Source organism: Pan paniscus, chromosome 12, assembly GCF_029289425.2.
Source record: "Pan paniscus chromosome 12, NHGRI_mPanPan1-v2.0_pri, whole genome shotgun sequence".
Lineage (NCBI taxonomy): Eukaryota > Metazoa > Chordata > Mammalia > Primates > Hominidae > Pan > Pan paniscus.
The window spans coordinates 52,642,902-52,660,380 of NC_073261.2; positions in this window are offsets into that span (position 1 = coordinate 52,642,902).

The following is a 17,479-nucleotide window of genomic DNA, read 5'->3' on the forward strand; positions in this document are numbered from 1 at the left end:
TTATTACCCCCATTTTACACACAAGGCCCAGGGGCAGCTACTGTGCAGAGGCCTGGCGGCTCCAGCTGAGGGTGGTCACTCAGAGGGACACCTCGGCAGAGCTCCCACCCTTCTTCCTGGCAGAGGCCCAAGTGGAAGTGGGGGTGTTCCTCGTGAGAAGAAGAAAGGTTGTGCCAGGGGGACTCTGAGGGTGCACATGGAGCCTGGGCAAGGGGAGGCAACCAGGGCCACAGCAGAACTGGTGCCCCTGCTCCCAAGAACCCCCAACAACTGTACCCTTGCAGTGCCACTGTGAACCTGCCATTGCCCCTTGGCTTCCAGAGGGCAAAGAGCCATGGGGGAAGGGGAGTCAGAACACAACCCCAAGAGGTCAGACCCCAGCTGCTGAGGCAGGTCCGTGGCCCCAGCCTGGGTCCTGCCTCAGCACTCTTCTGAGCACTCTCACCTCATCCCTGACCCTGTCAGGTTCTTGGGAGGGCTCCGTCTTCCTCCTCCACATTCACATTCACCTTGTCCAACACCTGGCCCCCTGGCAGGATCCTCATTTCCCAGTCTCCCTTCTTCGGAGGTGCACTGGGCAAGTGGAGCCAGGCCTCTTGGGGTCCCCTGGAGTGGAAGGAGGTACAAAATGGGATGGGTAAAGTATAACTGCCACAGGCATTCACCCAGGAATGTCAGCAATGAAAGAGAATGAATTCCTCTTTCCAGGCAGTATGGAGTCCCAGAAAGACTCTTAAGTTCTGCTACTGATGGATGAACTGGGTGCCTGTAGAGTGTGGAAGGCCTAGGCATGGGTTCTAAACTCCTTCCCAGCTGCCTGACCCCCAAAGTCTGTCCTCTGGCGGTGGGGAAATAGAATTACAAACAAAATCTATCCCAGCAAGCCTCTCTGCAGAGGTAGAAGAGGAAGAAAACACTTTCATCATTGAAGAGGCATTAACTCAGAGTGAGATGTGCATCACAGGCAATGATCCGCTAAGATGCTGCAAAGACAGAAAGAAATCTCACGCTTATCTAGCCAGTGGTTCCAACGCATTGCTCACTGCACGCATTCTCAAGAAGAGTAATGCCTAGTCCTCAGATCAGTGGACTTCTCAGCACCTTTGGCCACACCCATTTATTGGAGATTCAACCTCAATTTACCTGACCACCTGCGTTTGCTAATTACCTTGTTACAAAGGAAAATAAACTCTTACCTTCATGACAGGAGGTAGATTTACCACTCACAGCAGATGTTAGGCCCCCACCATCCCACAGAGACTGGCAGATAGGGCCCTGGCTGCTCTGATGATGACGTTTCAAAGACGGGCTCCCAGGTCCTTCAGGAACACAGTCCTGGGTTGCAAAGCTGGCAAGAGGCTTATTTAGCTGTCAAAAAGCATTGCATGCCCCTCAAAGGGGCAGAGGAAGATTTACAATGACAAGTTTTCCAAAGAAAACGCTCTGAGAGAGGACACCACTTCCCTTGTTTTGTTTTGTTTTTATTATTATTATACTTTAAGTTTTAGGGTACATGTGCACAATGTGCAGGTTAGTTACATGTGTATACATGTGCCATGCTGGTGTGCTGCACCCATTAACTCGTCATTTAGCATTAGGTATATCTCCTAATGCTATTCGTCCCCCCTCCCCCCACCCCACAGCAGTCCCCAGAGTGTGAGGTTCCCCTTCCTGTGTCCATGTGTTCTCATTGTTCAGTTCCCACCTATGAGTGAGAATATGCGGTGTTTGGTTTTTTGTTCTTGCGATAGTTTACTGAGAATGATGATTTCCAATTTCATCCATGTCCCTACAAAGGACATGAACTCATCATTTTTTATGGCTGCATAGTATTCCATGGTGTATATGCGCCACATTTTCTTAATCCAGTCTATCATTGTTGGACATTTGGGTTGGTTCCAAGTCTTTGCTACTGTGAATAGAGCCACGATAAACATACGTGTGCATGTGTCTTTATAGCAGCATGATTTATAATCCTTTGGGTATATACCCAGTAATGGGATGGCTGGGTCAAATGGTATTTCTAGTTCTAGATCCCTGAGGAATCGCCACACTGACTTCCACAATGGTTGAACTAGTTTCCAGTCCCACCAACAGTGTAAAAGTGTTCCTATTTCTCCACATCCTCTCCAGCACTTGTTGTTTCCTGACTTTTTAATGATTGGCATTCTAATTGGTATGAGATGGTATCTCATTGTGGTTTTGATTAGCATTTCTCTGATGGCCAGTGATGGTGAGCATTTTTTCATGTTTTTTGGCTGCATAAATGTCTTCTTTTGAGAAGTGTCTGTTCATGTCCTTCGCCCACTTTTTGATGGGGTTGTTTTTTTCTTGTAAATTTGTTTGAGTTCATTGTAGATTCTGGATATTAGCCCTTTGTCAGATAAGTGGGTTGCGAAAATTTTCTCCCATTTTGTAGGTTGCCTGTTCACTCTGACGGTAGTTTCTTTTGCTGTGCAGAAGCTCTTTAGTTTAATGAGATCCCATTTGTCAATTTTGGCTTTTGTTGCCATTGCTTTTGGTGTTTTAGACATGAAGTCCTTCCCATGCCTATGTCCTGAATGGTAATGCCTAGGTTTTCTTCTAGGGTTTTTATGATTTTAGGTCTAACGTTTAAGTCTTTAATCCATCTTGAATTAATTTTTGTATAAGGTGTAAGGAAGGGATCCAGTTTCAGCTTTCTACATATGGGTAGCCAGTTTTCCCAGCACCATTTATTAAATAGGGAATCCTTTCCCCATTGCTTGTTTTTCTCAGGTTTGTCAAAGATCAGATAGTTGTAGATATGTGGCATTATTTCTGAGGGCTGTGTTCTGTTCCATTGATCTATATCTCTGTTTTGGTACCAGTACCATGCTGTTTTGGTTACTGTAGCCTTGTAGTATAGTTTGAAGTCAGGTAGCGTGATGCCTCCAGCTTTGTTCTTTTGGCTTAGGATTGACTTGGCGATGCGGGCTCTTTTTTGGTTCCATATGAACTTTAAAGTAGTTTTTTCCAATTCTGTGAAGAAAGTCATTGGTAGCTTGATGGGGATGGCATTGAATCTATAAATTACCTTGGGCAGTATGGCCATTTTCACGATATTGATTCTTCCTACCCATGAGCATGGAATGTTCTTCCATTTGTTTGTATCCTCTTTTATTTCCTTGAGCAGTGGTTTGTAGTTCTCCTTGAAGAGGTCCTTCACATCCCTTGTAAGTTGGATTCCTAGGTATTTTATTCTCTTTGAAGCAATTGTGAATGGGAGTTCACTCATGATTTGGCTCTCTGTTTGTCTGTTATTGGTGTATAGGAACGCTTGTGATTTTTGCACATTGATTTTGTATCCTGAGACTTTGCTGAAGTTGCTTATCAGCTTAAGGAGATTTTGGGCTGAGACAATGGGGTTTTCTAAATATACAATCATGTCATCTGCAAACAGGGACAATTTGACTTCCTCTTTTCCTAATTGAATACCCTTTATTTCCTTCTCCTGCCTAATTGCCCTGGCCAGAACTTCCAGCACTATGTTGAACAGGAGTGGTGAGAGAGGGCATCCCTGTCTTGTGCCAGTTTTCAAAGGGAGTGCTTCCAGTTTTTGCCCATTCAGTATGATATTGGCTGTGGGTTTGTCATAGATAGCTCTTATTATTTTGAGATACATCCCATCAATACCTAATTTATTGAGAGTTTTTAGCATGAAGTGTTGTTGAATTTTGTCAAAGGCCTTTTCTGCATCTATTGAGATAATCATGTGGTTTTTGTCTTTGGTTCTGTTTATATGCTGGATTACATTTATTGATTTGCATATATTGAACCAGCCTTGCATCCCAGGGATGAAGCCCACTTGATCATGGTGGATAAGCTTTTTGATGTGCTGCTGGATTCGGTTTGCCAGTACTTTATTGAGGATTTTTGCATCAATGTTCATCAAGGATATTGGTCTAAAATTCTCTTTTTTTGTTGTGTCTCTGCCCGGCTTTGGTATCAGGATGATGCTGGCCTCATAAAATGAGTTAGGGAGGATTCCCTCTTTTTCTATTGATTGGAATAGTTTCAGAAGGAATGGTACCAGTTCCTCCTTGTACCTCTGGTAGAATTCGGCTGTGAATCTATCTGGTCCTGGACTCTTTTTGGTTGGTAAGCTATTGATTATTGCCACAATTTCAGAGCCTGTTATTGGTCTATTCAGAGATTCAACTTCTTCCTGGTTTAGTCTTGGGAGGGTGTATGTGTCAAGGAATTTATCCGTTTCTTTTAGATTTTCTGGTTTATTTGTGTAGAGGTGTTTGTAGTATTCTCTGATGGTAGTTTGTATTTCTGTGGGATTGGTGGTGATAACCCCTTTACCATTTTTTATTATGTCTATTTGATTCTTCTCTCTTTTCTTCTTTATTAGTCTTGCTAGCGGTCCATCAATTTTGTTGATCCTTTCAAAAAACCAGCTCCTGGATTCATTAATTTTTTGAAGGGTTTTTTGTGTCTCTATTTCCTTCAGTTCTGCTCTGATTTTAGTTATTTCTTGCCTTCTGCTAGCTTTTGAATGTGTTTGCTCTTGCTTCTCTAGTTCTTTTAATTGTGATGTTAGGGTGTCAATTTTGGATCTTTCCTGCTTTCTCTTGTGGGCATTTAGTGCTATAAATTTCCCTCTACATACTGCTTTGAATGTGTCCCAGAGATTCTGGTATGTTGTGTCTTTGTTCTCGTTGGTTTCAAAGAACATCTTTATTTCTGCCTTCCTTTCGTAATGTACCCAGTAGTCATTCAGGAGCAGGTTGTTCAGTTTCCATGTAGTTGAGCAGTTTTGAGTGAGTTTCTTAATCCTGAGTTCTAGTTTGATTGTGCTGTGGTCTGAGAGACAGTTTGTTATAATTTCTGTTCTTTTACATTTGCTGAGGAGAGCTTTACTTCCAACTATGTGGTCAATTTTGGAATAGGTGTGGTGTGGTGCTGAAAAAAATGTATATTCTGTTGATTTGGGGTGGAGAGTTCTGTAGATATCTATTAGGTCCGCTTGGTGCAGAGCTGAGTTCAATTCCTGGGTATCCTTGTTAACTTTCTGTCTCGTTGATCTGTCTAATGTTGACAGTGGGGTGTTAAAGTCTCCCATTATTATTGTGTGGAAGTCTAAGTCACTCAGGACTTGCTTTATGAATCTGGGTGCTCCTGTATTGGGTGCATATATATTTAGGATAGTTAGCTCTTCTTGTTGAATTGATCCCTTTACCATTATGTAATGGCCTTCTTTGTCACTTTTGATCTTTGTTGGTTTAAAGTCTGTTTTATCAGAGACTAGGATTGCAACCCCTGCCTTTTTTTGTTTTCCATTTGCTTGGTAGATCTTCCTCCATCCTTTTATTTTGAGCCTATGTGTGTCTCTGCTCGTGAGATGGGTTTCCTGAATACAGCACACTGATGGGTCTTGACTCTTTATCCAATTTGCCAGTCTGTGTCTTTTAATTGGAGCATTTAGTCCATTTACATTTAAAGTTAATATTGTTATATGTGAATTTGATCCTGTCATTATGATGTTAGCTGGTTATTTTGCTCGTTAGTTGATGCAGTTTCTTCCTAGCCTCAATGTTCTTTACAATTTGGCATGATTTTGCAATGGCTGGTACCGGTTGTTCCTTTCCATGTTTAGTGCTTCCTTCAGGAGCTCTTTTAGGGCAGGCCTGGTGGTGACAAAATCTTTCAGCATTTGCTTGTCTGTAAAGTATTTTATTTCTCCTTCACTTATGAAGCTTAGTTTGGCTGGATATGAAATTCTGGGTTGAAAATTCTTTTCTTTAAGAATGTTGAATATTGGCCCCCACTCTCTTCTGGCTTGTAGGGTTTCTGCCGAGAGATCCGCTGTTAGTCTGATGGGCTTCCCTTTGTGGGTAACCTGATCTTTCTGTCTGGCTGCCCGTAACATTTTTTCCTTCATTTCAACTTTGGTGAATCTGACAATTATGTGTCTTGGAGTTCCTCTTCTCGAGGAGTATCTTTGTGGCGTTCTCTGTATTTCCTGAATCTGAATGTTGGCCTGCCTTGCTAGATTGGGGAAGTTCTCCTGGATAATATCTTGCAGAGTGTTTTCCAACTTGGTTCCGTTCTCCCCATCACTTTCAGGTACACCAATCAGACGTAGATTTGGTCTTTTCACATAGTCCCATATTTCTTGGAGGCTTTGTTCATTTCTTTTTATTCTTTTTTCTCTAAACTTCCCTTCTCACTTCATTTCATTCATTTCATTTTCCATCACTGATACCCTTTCTTCCAGTTGATCAAATCGGCTCCTGAGGCTTCTGCATTCTACACATAGTTCTCGAGCCTTGGCTTTCAGCTCCATCAGCTCCTTTAAGCACTTCTCTGTATTGGTTATTCTAGTTATACATTCGTCTAAATTTTTTTCAAAGTTTTTAACTTCTTTGCCTTTGGTTTGAATTTCCTCCTGTAGCTCAGAGTAGTTTGATCGTCTGAAGCCTTCTTCTCTCAACTCGTCAAAGTCCTTCTCCGTCCAGCTTTGTTCCATTGCTGGTGAGGAACTGCGTTCCTTTGGAGGAGGAGAGGCACTCTGCTTTTTAGAGTTTCCAGTTTTTCTGCTCTGTTTTTTCCCCATCTTTGTGGTTTTATCTACTTTTGGTCTTTGATGATGGTGATGTACAGATGGGTTTTTGGTGTGGTTGTCCTTTCTGTTTGTTAGTTTTCCTTCTAACAGACAGGACCTTCAACTGCAGGTCTGTTGGAGTTTTCTAGAGGTCCACTCCAGACCCTGTTTCCCTGGGTATCAGCAGCAGTGGCTGCAGAATAGCGGATTTTCGTGAACCGCAAATGCTGCTGTCTGATCGTTCCTCTGTAAGTTTTGTCTCAGAGGAGTACCCGGCCATGTGAGGTGTCAGTCTGCCCCTACTGGGGGGTGCCTCCCAGTTAGGCTGCTCGGGGGTCAGGGGTCAGCCACCCGACCCACTTGAGGAGGCAGTCTGCCCGTTCTCAGATCTCCAGCTGCGTGCTGGGAGAACCCCTGCTCTCTTCAAAGCTGTCAGACAGGGACATTTAAGTCTGCAGAGGTTACTGCTGTCTTTTTGTTTGTCTGTGCCCTGCCCCCAGAGGTGGAGCCTACAGAGGCAGGCAGGCCTCCTTGAGCTGTGGTGGGCTCCACCCAGTTCGAGCTTCCTGGCTGCTTTGTTTACCTAAGCAAGCCTGGGCAATGGTGGGCACCCCTCCCCCAGCCTCGCTGCCACCTTGCAGTTTGATCTCAGACTGCTGTGCTAGCAATCAGCGAGACTCCGTGGGCGTAGGACCCTCCGAGCCATGTGCGGGATATAATCTCCTGGTGCGCCGTTTTTTAAGCCTGTCGGAAAAGCGCAGTATTTTCCAGGTGCTGTCTGTCACCCCTTTCTTTGACTAGGAAAGGGAACTCCCTGATCCCTTGCGCTTCCCGAGTGAGGCAATGCGTCACCCTGCTTCGGCTCACGCACAGTGCACTGCACCCACTGTCCTGTGCCCACTGTCTGGCACTCCCTAGTGAGATGAACCTGGTACCTTAGATGGAAATGCAGAAATCACCCGTCTTCTGCGTCACTCACGCTGGGAGCTGTAGACCAGAGCTGTTCCTATTCGGCCATCTTGGCTGCCCTCCGCTTCCCTTGTTTTTAACAGGGAGAATTAAGCCTCTTCATTGTCTTTATTCTTTTTTTTTCAATTGCCCTAACAGTTTCCGAGAGCAGTGTTCCGTGACTCCTCAGGCCACCAGTTCTTCCGAGCCCAACACAGGGTCTTTGGTGTGAAAATTTCTGTTTTTTCCTTATTGCTTTAAAAAAAAAAAAAAAAACCAGCCACTCAGCTTGCTTAGTATTTTGCATAAACCTGCATTTCCCTTAAAGAAAACTTTAGCTCGAGGAAGTGAGGTGAGATGCGGTTAAGGCACCTCCCCAGGCTGGGCTGCTGGTTTGCCCCTGCCCCTCATATAGGCTTCCCTGGTCCCCCTTCACTGTCGCAAAGTAAGACCTGAATATGAAAGCTTTCACATGCAGCCCAGATCCACGCACCTTTGGGTTTGCACTTCAGGCATTGTCTGCAGCTAAGTGCTCAGTTCCAGGCCAGCTTCCAGAAGCTCCAAGACTCATCCCTTTATTCAGGAATTGAAAATGAACTGGAACTGAAGACTTTTAAACTGGAAGACATTTCAGAAATGATCAAATTTAATAGTTCCCAAGCTTTTGGAATCACAGAGACCTTTGAAGATCTGATGTAGAAAGTGAGCCCATAAATTTGCACACCATTGCGAGTTTAAGGAGCCCCTGGGTTGCCCATGAAGCAGCCCTCCACGTTTTAGTTGAGGAGGCTGCAGCTGAGCCCTCTCTCCCGAGGCAGAGGTCTGGGCTTTTAGTGGGAACAATAGCACCCATGTCACAGCAGGCAACAGAAGCTCACTGGCTACGCTAAGTCTGATTAAGAGAACTCCTGTGAGCGTTTTTGAGAGGCTGCATTTTAGAGGCTTTGTTTCAGGTTTTCTGTGTGGCCGATCAGTTCTATGTTCAAGGCTGGCTGCCAGGAGTGGACTTTAATTGCTGGGCCTACACATCAGTGTTGCAGAGAGGCAGACGAACTGCATCAATAGTCTCTTCCCTCTGTCCCACTGAGGACAGTCTCAGTGACAGGAGCCTCTGTCCCTGACCCCAAACCGTTCTGTCCTCCACTCCGTGGGCTTCTGAAAGGAACAGAAAGGGCCAAGGCCAAACCCGCATCTGCACCTGGGGAAAGGAATCTCAGCAGAATCCGGGTGGCCCACAGTTCCCTTATCCTATCAGCCATGGGGTTCAGGGTTCAGGAAAACCCAACCAAGCGCCCTGCACCATGCTGTGAGGCTGCCCTAAGGCCTGCAATCCTGAGACCCCAACCAATGGAACAGGCCCCCTCTTAGTCAAGGGGACCCCAGGGAAACCTGAAAATGAATTCCTGGCCATGGTGGAAGGGGAGGTCAGAGACACCTCATGAAAGCCCTGCACCTTTGGAGTATAAAATAGGCATAGTTAGATTATTCAGAATGGACTCTGGACAATCAGTTACAGATTATGAACAAGACCTGAGGCCATGCAAGGCAAGAATTAACACACACCTAGAAACCACAGAGTCTCCTTCAATGGGTTGTAAAATCACTGAGGATACTGTGGCTGACTTTCCTACCTGACTCTGGGACAGCATCATGTGGCAGAGGCAGACCCTCTCTCTGAACTGAAGCATTCCTTTGTACCAACTTCACGTCTTTAGACAAAGCTGAACTCTCAACCAATTGCCAATCGGAAAATCTTTGAATCCACCTATGACCTATAACACCCCCGACTTCAAGATATCCCACCTTGTTAGGCCGAGTCAATGTACACCTTCCATGGATTGATTTATGATGTTACTCCAATTCCTGTCCCCTCAAATGTAGAAAACGACGGCCCCGGCACACGTTTTCAGGACCTCTTGAGATCCCCAGGCCATGGTCACTCATATTGGCTCAGAAGATACCTCTTACAGATCATTTAAGAGTGTGGTGTTTATGTTAACAAGCCCAACCACAGGCCTTGACATACCGTTTGCTCAGCTTGGGAATTCCCAGACCAGCTACAGGCCCCCGCCTTCTCCTCCCAACCAGCACACTCTTTGTCTCCATCCACCATCAGGTCCACCTGTGCTCACCTGGGTGGGCCTCTGCCGGCTGCCGATCTGCACCTGTTTCCCACCCCTCCTGACTTCAGAGTGCCCGCTCTGTGGGCAGTGCTGTCAGCCCCTCAGCCCCTGAGCTGCCTGGGGTTCTCCATCTCTATAGGGTGCTGGTATCCTCAGGCCAGGACTCCTTTAGTATAACCTGGCTCCTGCTATGAAATGTACAGTACCCAGAAAGTGTGACTGAGTCCCGATGTAAACCTTCCCTGTCACCTGGAATGCAGGGCATAGCCCTCACCTTTCTGCTGGTGGTGAGCAAGGAAGCAGAGAGCTTCAACTGGGTTGGCAAACACCCGATGTCCTATGCAGTGCCAGTCTTGGGAGGAAGCTGACGCCATGCACAGAATGGCAGAAAAACACCAGGTGAAACCCACTTTCAGGTCACCCTGTCTGTCTTCCTAGAGTTGGTGGTTTTTTGAGCCATTAGATCACCTCTATTACTTGAGGCAATTTTAGGTGGCTTTTTGATACCTGCAATGTAAAACTCCTGACTGTCAAGTTCAGTCTCCTAACAAAGTTATTCTGGATGTGACGTCTCCACCATTGTTCTGTTCCTGGAGCCCCATCAGGTGTGTCCTCCTGGGTGGCAGCCACGCCTCCGACATCTCGTGCCTTCATGCCAAGCCCAGGCCCAGCACACTGCAGATTCTCAGCCTGCTGGGCTCCCTTGCTCCAGGCTCATTCCCTGTGACCACACAGGGGAATACACTGAGGAATGCACTCCCTATTGTGTTACAGCCTAGCCCTTTGACCCTAGGGTTTATGATTATCAAAAATTAAGGAGCCGAGCAATGAGGGGGCAGCCAGCCTGCTTTCCAGAGATGGACGGGCCCTGGACACTATCTCCTGGATGCCAATGAGTGGCTGAGAGCTGAAGATCCATGGACGCTCAAGGCTCTTGTGGTGACAGGTGAGGGGACTGGGTGGAAGGACAGTGCTCTGAGCATGCACCTTCCTTGGGATCTGGAGGCTGGGCTGTTTTTTGTGCTTGGCTCTTATGCCCCCTCAGCAACCTAAACACTTGTTATCAAGGGGGAAGGAGTCTTTGCTGAAACTTGTGCTTGGACACAGGATTTCTGTGATGTATGGTCCCTGGAGAAGGACTAAAGGGTTGGGCATGTGGCCTGCCTGCGGTAGGTGCCCCCTCAATGCACCAAGAAGCTGAGAGAGCCAGGAAAAGGGAACAGAGGGAGGAGGGGTGGGTAGTTCATCTATCAAGGCTTTATAAAAGTTATTTCATTCAATCTTCAAAACAACTCTAGAAGGCAGGTTTTCTTCTCCCCTGTTCTATAGATGAAGAAGTGGAGGCTCAGAGAGGTTAAGTGACATGCCCAAGGTCACACAGCTAGAAAGGCATGGAGCCAGATTCCAATGCAGGTCTTTCTGATGCTACCTTCTCCCAGTGGCAGAGGCCTGCTTCCTCATGGGCAAAAGCGGAAAGACACACCCTTGAGCAGGTCTCCCCGTTCCTGCAAGGCTGGAAGCCATGCAGGGACTCAGATGGTTTCCTCTCTCTTCCCCAGGCCTGGCGTAAAGGCATGCAGGGAGGCCTAGCTCTGTCTCCCAGACTTAGAGATTTCCCCAAGAAATGTGTGGTTCAAACCAGGGACGCCAAGGAGTTCAAACCAGGAGACGCCAGGGCCACAAGTCTTGGGCATGTGGCCTCCCTAGAGGCATGTTTTCCTTCTTCGATCTAGACTCCATATTTTCCACAGGAACAAACCAGGAAATTCCTACAGGAAATAGTTTTTAGAAGGAAAACAGATTTTTCACTTTTTTACAGCCCCACCCAGCTTTCATCAAGGACATGCATGTAATACAGGCTCTCAGGGGTCTCAGCTGTCAGTGGCCACAGGGTGCCCTTGAGTCTGGTTTCACTGCAGGGATGACTGTGGAACTGCAGTGCTGGATACTTTGAAAACCTGACAAGGTGGTGGCTGGGGGTAGGTGAGTCCACACAGTGTCACTTGGAAACAAAGAATCTTAGCATTGTAGGTGTTAAAAGAAAAACTTTAGCCAAATTAAATTTAAAAGACTTTGAGCAAAAAATGATTCGTGAATCAGGCGGCCTCCTGAGCCAGAATAGGCTCAGAGACTCCAGTGCACCCATGTGGTGGAAGATGATTTATGGACACAAAATGATAAGCAGTGTATGGAAAGTGGAAGTAAGCCACAGAAACAGCCGGATTGGTTCCAGCTTGACGTTTGCCTTATTTGAACATGGTTTGAACACTGGGCCACCTTTGATTGGTCAAAACATGGTGAGTGGCAAAGAGTAGGCTATAGTCCATTTACAAGCCCATTTAGGTTACAGTTTGTGGAGTACAGAGAACCCTTTAGGACGAACTTAAAATATGTAAGGAAGCAGTAGACTAAACTTACTTAACACAAGGAACTTGAAATTCACTAGTTTCTCTGCCACAAAATCTGGAAGGAGAAACTGACCTTCACGGGAATTCTCCTTGTTCCTTTTTAACTTTTGTCCCCAGGAAACAAAGAGCACTTTCACTTCAAGTTTTTCTTCTGACCAAGAAGCAGTCACATCACTGTCCTCTTCTAGTTTAGCCTCACTGGAACTTGGAGTCTGGGAAGTTATCATGATATTGTGTGTTTTTTGGCACCGTTCACAGTCTCCAAGTTACCCGAGGACATCTCTGGGAGCAGCCTTGAGGCTGAGTGGGCAGGTTTATTCAAGTAAGGAAGGGAACCCTTTTTAATGTTTCACACACAGAATGCCTTTGTGTGGGGTGAGGGATGGGAGGAGAAGGAGAGAAAGAGAAGGAAGGAGGGGGAGAGGGAGGAAGAAACGTTTTTTATTTCTAGGTCAGTTTAGACATTAGCGGGAAAGAAGAACTAATATGGGCTCAAAGGGTAAAGGATTTCGATTCAGATGCCAAGTAGGAAAGACAAACCCCAAGTCCTGCCGGCAGTCACCCCGGTAAGGAAGTGGTGGACAGAAGTAAAGACAGGACCCAAGAGGAGAAGGCAATCAAGAGGGAGGTTTACTTGTGTTTGATAAAATTTAAAGTGTGTAGAAAGGCATCATTGGAAAAGCTTCCCTTCCACTCCTGTTCTCCATTCACTCTGTTCACAACCCTACAGGATTTCAGAGAATTGTTTTACATTCAAGCAATTCTCTTCCCTCCTTTATTTGTTAAAAAAACGCAAGTTGTAGTATGATACACACTGCTCTGCACTTTTGATTTTTTTTAAATTATGTGTCTTGGAGATCTTTCCATACTGGTATAGACAGACCTTCCTCATTCTATGTAGGACTTCATTATCTGGATATACAGTAATTTATTTAACAGTTTGTCTATTGATGGACAGATAAGCTGTTTTAATTTTCTGCTATAACAAACTGCTTCAGTGGTTAATTTTGTACACTATTTTGCACATATGCAAGTATCTACAGCTTAAATTCCACATGTGCACAGTATATCATAAATTCCAAAAGTAAAAATGCTGGGTGAGCTAGGTGCAGTGGCTCACACCTGTAATCCCAGCACTTTGGGAGGCCGAGGCAGGCAGATCACTTGAGCTCAGGAGTTCGAGACTAGCCTGTGCAATATGGTGAAACCTCGTCTCTACCAAAAATACAAAAATTAGCCGGGTGGTGGCACATGCCTGTACTCCCAGCTACTCAGGAGGCTGAGGTGGGAGGATCACTTGAGCCTGGGAGACGGAGGCTGCAGTGAGCTAAGATCATGCCACTGCACTCCAGCCTTGGTGACAGAGTGAGACCCTGTTTCAAAAATAAAAATAAAATTCTGGGCGAAAGTAATTTAGATAGGAACTGTTAAATTACCTTTCACAATGAACCAACTTCTACTCCCACAAGAATATATAAGGGACTCTATTTCCCTACACTCTTGCCATCAAATTTGAATTTTTGATAATCTGGTGAAAAAAGGCAGTTGGATACAGTTTTAATCTTCATTTGAGAGAGGTTGCGTATCTTACATATTTAAGAGCCATTTGTATTTCAATGGAAAAGTTTGAATTTAAGTAATTGTTTTGCATGTATGCTCTTATTTAATTTGTGCTTGTTGCAAAGTGCAGACTTTGAGCACAAGAAACTACTGGTAGACGATGAAATAGAGCAAATCACATGTTTTCCTACCTGGAAAAAGAAAAGAAACCTTGGTATCATTACTGCAACCAATGTCAGTTACCCACAGGATAAGCAAGCCTACAAGTCTCCAGGAGCCCTTTTTAATCCAATTCAAACTGTTCAGATGTAGTTGGGGGAAGCCTGAGACAATGTGAACATGCTGCCATGTATCTGTAATTGTTGTAGTTGGATAGGACCTGAGCTCTTGCAAGATGATAAGACAAAAAAATCCTGGCTGTATTCATGGGGCTTGGAACAACTCTGATGGGGATGTTAATTTTTCACATGATAGAGTCAATAGATACTGTTTCGTGTCTGAGAGTGATAGATTGAGAAAGTGGTTGAAGCATATCAGTTAATTAGATTACATGGCTACTAAGTTATCAGAAAAACAGCTCAAAGAAGCATACATTATGGCTGGGCGCGGTGGCTCACACCTGTAATCCCAGCACTTTGGGAGGCTGAGGCAGGCAGAGCATGAGGTCAGGAGTTCGAGACCAGCCTGAGCAACATAGTGAAACCCCATCTCTACTAAAAATACAAAAATTAGCCAGGCATGGTGGCGGGCGCCTGTAATCCCAGCTACTCAGGAGGCTGAGGCAAGAGAATCGCTTGAACCTGGGAGGTGGAGGTTGCAGTGAGTCAAGATCGTGCCACTGCACTCCAGCCTGGGTGACAGAGCGAGACTCAGTCTCCAAAAATAAAAAAAAATAAAAAAAGAAAGAAAAAAAGAAACATATATTACATAGTAATAAAAAAAGATTGGAAATGGCAATAAATCTGTAAAAATCATAAGATATCCTGGATAGCCAAAACAATTTTGAAAGAGAACAACAATGTTGGAGGACTCACACTACAACAATGTTGGAGGACTCACACTTCCTGATTCTAAAACATATTACTGGCTGGGCACAGCATCTCTCAGACGTGTAATCTCAGGACTTCTGGAGACCCAGGCTGGAGGATCACTTGAGCCCAGGAGTTTGATACCAGCCTGGGTAACATAGTGAGATCCCCATCTCCACCAAAAAAAAAAAAAAAAACAAAACCAAAAATAAAAAACAAACAAAAACAGGATTAAAATATGAACCAGTAATTTCGCTCCTAGGTATACATCGAAAGAATTGATAATAGGTATTCAAATAACTGCTTGTATGTGAATGTTCACAGCAGCATCATTCACAATAACCAAAAGATAGAAACAACCTTAATGTCCATCAATGAATGAATGGATAAACAAAGTGCGGTATAAACATACATGGAATTTTGAGCCCTAAAAAGGAATGAAGTACTGATGCATGATGCAACACAAATGAATTTTGAAAACATTAACTGAAAGAAGCCACACATAAAAGGTCAGATATTGTACAATTCCATTTATATGAAACATCCACGATAAATAAATCCGTAGAGACAGAAAGCAGATTAGGCTGCCAGGGATTGGGGAGAGAGGGAAATAAGGGGGAACCACTTAATAAACAAGGAATTTCCTTTTGTGGTGATAAAAATGATTCGGAACCAGAAAGTGGTGGTCGTTGCACAATATTGTGAATGTACTAAATGCCACTGAATTGTGCACATTAATAGGATTAATTGAAATAATAAAACCGGACGCGGGTCTTACCTTTAGGCGCTCACAATCACACCTGAGTCCCTTTAGACTTCCAAGATTCAGTTTCACTGTCTGAAAGCAGGGCCAAGTGCCTAGAATGTGCAAAGACCTTCAGAGTTTATCTTTTATGCAGAGAATCCCCCACAATTCCTCTTTTCAGAGGTAACTGCTACCAACATTTGGCGGAACCACTCAGACTTTTCCCTCTGCATGCTTGTTTGTGGATATCATTTTTCAATGCCATTTTTCCAAAAATAAATCCAAACATATTGTTTTATAATCTTTTCTTGCTTGGTGCTATAGTTGGGCAATGTTTTTCATGTCAGTAAACCCTCATCAGCATTGGTCATGGCTGTGAGGTACTGTGCTACAGAAATAGAGCAGGATTTATTCAGCCAGTCCCCTCTTGTTGCACTTTAGGTTGCTTCTATGTCAATAAACTTTACAGTGATAAACATCCTTATACAAACATCTTTGCACATTTGACCAGTTACTTTCTTGAGCTCTAACCCTAGAAGTTGAATTTGGATCAAGTCTTTTCAAAGGATTTTGAGGTCGAGCAGGGTGGCTCACTCCTGTAATCTCAGTGCTTTGGGAGGCTGAGGTGGGAAGACTGCTTAAGCCCAAGGATTAGGGACCAGCCTGGTCAATATAGCAAGACCCCGTCTCTAAAAAAAACCTTTTTTTTAATTAGCCAGATGTGGTGGTGGGTGCCTGTAGTCCCAGCTGCTTGGGAGGACAAGGGCAGAGGATCACTTGAACCTGTAAGTTTGAGGTTACAGTGAGTTATGACCTTGCCACTGCACTCTGGCCTGAGCAATGGAGTGAGACTCTGTTTTGATTTAAAAAAAGGATTTTGACATGCTGTGTAATGATTCTCCAGCAAGGATCTCCCATTTCAGTGTTCCATCAAAAGTGTGTGTGTCTGCACGTTTCTTTGTGCTTGTCCTACATTAGCTCATACCATTCTTTTAATTCTTTACCATAATGATAGGTAAAACCTAGATAGTATTTTGATTTTTATTTATTTGATTTCTAGTGAGTTTTTTGTATATTCTTTTTTGTACACTTTTAAAATATATTCATAAACCATATTTGCTTCTTCTTTAAAAAATTCTCCATTCTTATCCAGAGTCCATTCTATCCATTTGGCATTTTTTTCCTATTAATTATTAGGAAGGAAACATGAACTTTTCTGTTGTGAGGAAAGCTTCCATTTGAGGAACACTCAAAATGAAAGCTTGAAAAAGAACCATCAAAGAGGGAAAGACAGACCAGGAGAGAAGGGGGTATGAAATGAAGAGCCATGTGTTACAGCAGTTGGGTGGCTGCTGGACCCAGAAGCCTCCTCAGTTGACATTATTTGCCTGACTCTTAGTTGCTCTGCTAGGAGCCAGTCTCTTGCACATCTCTGCTCTGATCTTATTTCCCTTACATCTAAGCTCTTGGACTGACTCCAGTGCCTTAGTCCATTCGGGCTGCTGTAACACAATTACCATAAACTGGTCAACACTTTACATTTAGCTTGTAAACAAATTTATTTCTCACAGCTCTGGAGGCTGGGAATCCAAGATTAAAGTGCCAGTAGATTTATGTCTGGTGAGGACCTGTTCCTCATAGATGGTACCTTCTGTGTATCCTCACATGGCAGAAGGGGCAAACAAGCTCCCTTGGGCCTTTCTGTAAGGGCACTGATCCCATATGTGAAGACTTCATCCTCACGACCTAATCACCTCCCAAGACCCCACCTCTGAATACCATCACCTTGGGGATGAGGTTTCAACATAGGAGTTTTGGGGGGACATATTCAGTCCATAGCACCCAGGTACTGCAAGCAGCTTTATGAATTCAGGAACTCCCTCAGCGTTCAGCATGTTTGAGGACTATAAAACATTCCTGGTACTTGGCAGTTAGGAGACCCCTGATGATCTTACCAGGGGTGGTTTTAGAGGGTCCGTGGAGCCAGCAGCCAGCAGTGAGGAGTGGAAATGAGGTAGCTCCATGTGGAGGTCAGCCTGCTCTTCTGGGCTGTGAGTGAGAGCACCATTCGGAGGTAATGGAGGTGAGAGAGCTGC